This window comes from Poromitra crassiceps (assembly GCF_964638095.1).
Source record: "Poromitra crassiceps genome assembly, contig: HAP1_SCAFFOLD_351, whole genome shotgun sequence".
Lineage (NCBI taxonomy): Eukaryota > Metazoa > Chordata > Actinopteri > Beryciformes > Melamphaidae > Poromitra > Poromitra crassiceps.
Window position 1 is genome coordinate 159,235 of NW_028152053.1, and position 5,467 is coordinate 164,701.

The window sequence follows — 5,467 nt, forward strand, 5'->3', positions numbered from 1 at the left end:
TAGGGGTCCCCTCCTTCAGAACAACAAAAAGGAAACTCACTAACAGTAATAATAATAATAATAATAATAATAATAATAATAATAATAACCGCCTAGTAATGTATATGATGAACAGACTAGTAGAGATGCATTATTAATTTCACTCCAAATCAGTTTATAAATTCATACAATTTGATCACTTTCAGTTGCAGCACAAAATGCTGTCAAACAGACAGCAGACATAGCTAGCCAGGTGTCTTAAGACACTGTTGACAGACACTTACAAGTTGCAACCATAAAACTATGTTTTAAGTTAAAATAACTGAACAACACAAAACAAATCTTGCCAAACCAAAAGTGTATGCAGTTGCAGTCAACCCACCTTCATGACTACAAAATGTCATTCAAAATACAAACGTCACTGTTAAATAGCACTCAATCGCTAGCCGTTAGCGTACAGTGCTAACCTAGCTTATTCAGCTAAACGGACCATTGAAACACAGAAATGGCACACTAGAACATGAATAATGGTTTGGTTAGCTTACCTACATTACCATGGATAGATGTAGCTGCTCGGTGACACTTGACTCATCTTGAAAATAATAATATTATGTAGAAGTAAATCCACTGGCAACGCTGCTTCTGCCATCTACAATGGTGTACCAGCCGCCCGGTACGGGTGCAGCGCGAGCTCAGACCCAGCCGAGACAGCTTTCTGCATTCTTCTTCTTTGGAGTTGGCAACATTTGGCGGTTGGCAACATTAAAGTTGCATTACCGCCACCTACTGGATTGTAGCAGTTTCACAGTACAAACTATGCTTCCAAAAGGCTGTTGTAACTTTAACACACACACACACACACACACACACACACACACACACACACACACACACACACACACACACACACACACACACACACACACACACACACACACCCTTTTCACAACAACCATTTTGAGGTGGTAAAGCAGGAAGTAAAGCAGGTGTAACCATACCATTAATGATGGTTCCATTCCATTCAGGTGTCCCAGTGCCAGTAGCCCTCATCAATGTTATTGGTTACACCTGTTTTACTTCCTACTTTACCACCTCAAAATGGTTGCTGTGGAAAGGGCCTATGGGTCATGGTATGCATATATTTGGAATGTGTTACATATCAATATAATAATTAGTCCAATTTAAAAAAGGCAAAGTTATGTCTTAAGATATGCAGTGTCTTAAGACACAGGAAATGTCTTAAGATATTCAGTCTTGAAGACACAGAAAATCATATGTCTCAAGACGTGCACTTTCATGTCTTAAGACATAGAAAATGTCTTAAGATATTCAGTCTTGAAGACACAGAAAATCATATGTCTCAAGACGTGCACTTTCATGTCTTAAGACATAGAAAATGTCTTAAGATATTTAGTCTTGAAGACACAGAAAATCGTATGTCTCAAGACGTGCACTTTCATGTCTTAAGACATAGAAAATGTCTTAAGATATTCAGTCTTGAAGACACGGAAAATCGTATGTCTCAAGACGTGCACTTTCATGTCTTAAGACATAGAAAATGTGTCTTAAGATGTTCAATGTCTTCAAGACACAGAAAATCTATCTCTTATGTCTCAAGACGTGCACTTTCATGTCTTAAGACATGACTGCATGTCTTCAGTTTAAGTCTCAAGGTGTCTTGAGACATCTTGACCATACAAAATGTCTCAAGACATCTTGGTTTTGGTCACTAAGACATCTTAAGACGTCTCAAGACGATGGTGATGACTGGGTATGTACCTGTTGATTTCTATAAGTCTTTCTGGGCTGAGCTTGGTGAAGACCTGCTGGAAGTGATTCGTGTCAGTCTGCATAAAGGACACTTACCGCTGAGTTGCAGACGGGCGGTTGTTGCCGAAAAAGGGAGATCTACAGGATCTAAAGAACTGGAGGCCCGTGTCCTTGCTGTGTGGGGACTATAAAATCCTCTCTAAAGTTTTAGCCTCCAGGCTGAGAAAAGTGATGAGTGATATCATCCATGTTGACCAAACTTACTGTGTGCCCGGCAGGCTAATAAGTGATAATATCACGTTTATTCGGCATGTTTTGGACGTCTCAAGCTCACTAGGTATAGACACTGGTCTTATTTCTATAGACCAGGAAAAGGCTTTTGATCGGGTTGAACATCAATATCTGTGGCAAACCTTAAGTGCGTTTGGGTTCAGCCCGCATTTCATAGCCAAGATTCAGGTACTGTACCGTGATATTGCGAGTATACTGAAAATTAATGGTGGTTTGGCTGCACCTTTCAGTGTACGGAGGGGGGTGCGGCAAGGATGTTCTCTTTCTGGTATGTTGTACTCCTTGGCCATTGAGCCTATGCTTCACAAACTAAGAAATGAGCTCTCAGGTGTTTGTTTTCCAGGTTGTGTTTCGGCTGTAAAAATTTCGGCTTATGCAGATGATGTTATATTAATATTAAATAAACAGAGGGATATTGATGTTTTGGAGGGGAATGTTAACAATTTTAACAAACTTTCCTCTGCCAGAGTGAATTGGAAAAAGAGTGAAGCTGTGATGGTTGGAAAAGAGGTTATAAATAGTTTAGTTCTACCTGGGGGGCTAATTTGGAGGAAAGGGGGGTTTAAGTACTTGGGAGTGTTTTTGGGTGAGGAATCTGTGCTAGCAAAAAATTGGGAAAATGTCTTAGAAAAGGTGGAAGGCCGGCTTAAAAAATGGAAATGGCTAGTGCCAAGTATGTCTTATAGAGGGAGGGTGCTTGTTATAAATAATTTAGTGGCCTCGTCTTTATGGCACAGATTAACATGTGTGGATCCCCCGACAAATTTGTTTTCAAGAATTCAGGCTGTTCTGGTTGATTTTTTTTGGGACAAATTACACTGGATTCCTCAGGCTGTTCTTTTTCTTCCAAAAGAGGAAGGAGGACAAGGACTTATACATTTGGCCAGCAGAGGTGCTGCTTTTCGTCTCCAATTCATTCAAAGACTGTTGTATGGCCCCAAGGACCTGGTATGGAGACCCCTAGCGCACGTAATACTTGAACAGTTTCGTGGTTTGGGACTGCGTGAATCATTGTTTCTGATGGATTTAAAGTCAGTGACGTTTCGGACTTTGCCAACTTTCTACCGTGGAGTTATTACAGTTTGGAATATGTTGGTGAAGAGGAGGCTAACACAAAGTGACTCTTTATACTGGCTGTTGCGGGAGCCTGTGGTGCATGGAGGTCGTTTGGACACCCCCTGCTGGACAGGTTCTGCGGTTGAACAAAGGTTCTGGAATGCAGGGGTGATAACCTTTGGTTCTGTAGTGGACAATGCTGGACCTGAACTGGACAATGACGCGGCTCTGGCAACTAAACTTGGAGTGAGGTCTGTTAGGATCGTCGGCAAATTGCTTGAACACTGGAAACGATGCCTAACTGGTTATGAATGTTTTTTGTTGAATGGATACTGTAATGGGGTGATTGCGCCTCGTATTGATGATATGTTTCCTTGTTTAGGTATTTGTCCCAGATTTGATGACTGTACTGGTCCTTTTTTGGATGAGGAATGTCGTGAGTGTTTAAATTTGGAAGATGTATCAGGAAAAAGTCTGTATAAAATGATGGTGAAAGCTGTAAATAAGCATAAATTACATGGTCGGGTTGACACACCGTGGCGGAATCATTTACGTTTGGGGAGCGAGATCAAGCCTGCCTGGAGGGGTTTATATAAACCGCCATTGACAAAAAAGGTAGCAGATTTACAGTGGAGGGTGTTGCATGGGATAGTAGCAGTTAATGCTTTTGTCTCTGTAATCAATCAAGGTGTGAGTGATATGTGCCCTTTTTGTCCTTACAGAGAAACTGTTTTTCATTGTTACATGGAGTGCGGGCGTCTGGCACCACTTTTCATGTTGTTGGGGACTCTGTTCAGAAAAGCAGGAGAGTGTTTCTCAATGCAAACGTTTATTCTGGGTTTCAAATACAAAAAGTCTGCAAGTCACAAATGTCAACTCATGAATTTTATTTTAGGGCAGGCAAAGATGGCCGTTTATGTTAGCAGAAAAAATAAAGTTGATGACTTGATGGGCATTGATATAAGGTTACTGTTCACGCGGATGGTGAAAGCCAGAATAAGAATTGATTTCAATTATTATAAAGAAATGAAGGACATAGATCCGTTTACCATGATCTGGGCTTTTGGTGATGTGTTGTGTTCTGTAATTGAAGACGAGCTCATTTTTCCTGTGGAGTTGATGTGATTTATCTTTGAGTAGTTATGTCGATATCTGTCCGGAAGAGGTGTTGTGTTTTTTTTGGAGTCTTGAAAATAGCTTGTGTTTAGGCTGTTAAAATAAAGTACCCTTTTAAAAATCAAAAATCTCTTTCTCTCCCTCGTTCTTTCTCGCTCTCTTTCTCCCCTCACTCTTTCTTTCCCTCTCTCTTACTCTCTCTCTCTCCCTCTCTCTATTTCTTTCTTTATCTACCTCTTTCCCTCCACCCACCCTCTCTCTTCCTCTCTCTCTCTCTCTCTCTCTCTCTCTCTCAGTCAGCACGTGCGAGTCTGCAGATGGCAGTAAGCTCCTCCCACGCTGGCGTCTTTCCTCTGTCGTGGCTCGTGCTCGTGTGGCTGCAGGCAGCTCCGTTGTCTCGTGTCGCGTGCAGCGTCTCTCGGCTCCCTGCGCACCAGCTGTGCATCTCCATCAGCTGTGAGCCCCGCGCGCGCTGTGTGTGTGTGTGTGTGTGTGTGTGAATAAGTTGGTAACAGCTTAATAACAGTGTGTTGTGTTCCAGTCTGGCTCAATATTGTGTTTCACATCAAACAATGTTCATCTGTTGTGTTTCTGTGTCTCATTGCCTTTAGTTTTTAAATGGAACCTGTCAGAGTTTCCTGCAGCACAACACTTTATTTGGTCTGTTTTTAAGGTTTTGACAAAAGGTTTATTTATGTGAGCATGAATGTGGTAAAAACCTACAATCAACCATTTCTTAAAATCACTTGTAAAATATCTTCATAACCACTAAGAATGATTGTTATTGTGAAACACAGCCCAGGTGTTTTAGATGAGAAGCTGCTGCTGTATTGAGTCTTGTTGTCTCATCAGATGCCTGTGAACTCACACTGGATCCAAACACAGCATTCAGACACCTCCTCCTGTCTGAAGACAACAGAAAGGTGACGTGGGGAGAGGAGCAGCCATATCCTGATCACACAGAGAGATTTGACTACTGGAACCAGCTGCTGTGTAGAGATGGTCTGACTGGTCGCTGTTATTGGGAGGTGAAGAGGAAAGGAGAGGTTTATATAGGAGTGACTTACAGAGGAATCAGCAGGAGAGGAAAGGGTGTTGACAGCTGGCTTGGAGGGAATGAAAAGTCCTGGAGTCTGTTCTGCTCTGATGGTCGTTACTCTGCCTGGCACAATAACAGAGTCACAGACATACATCTCCCCTCCTCTCGCTCTAACAGAGTCGCAGTGCCTGCTGGCTCTCTGTCCTTCTACACAGT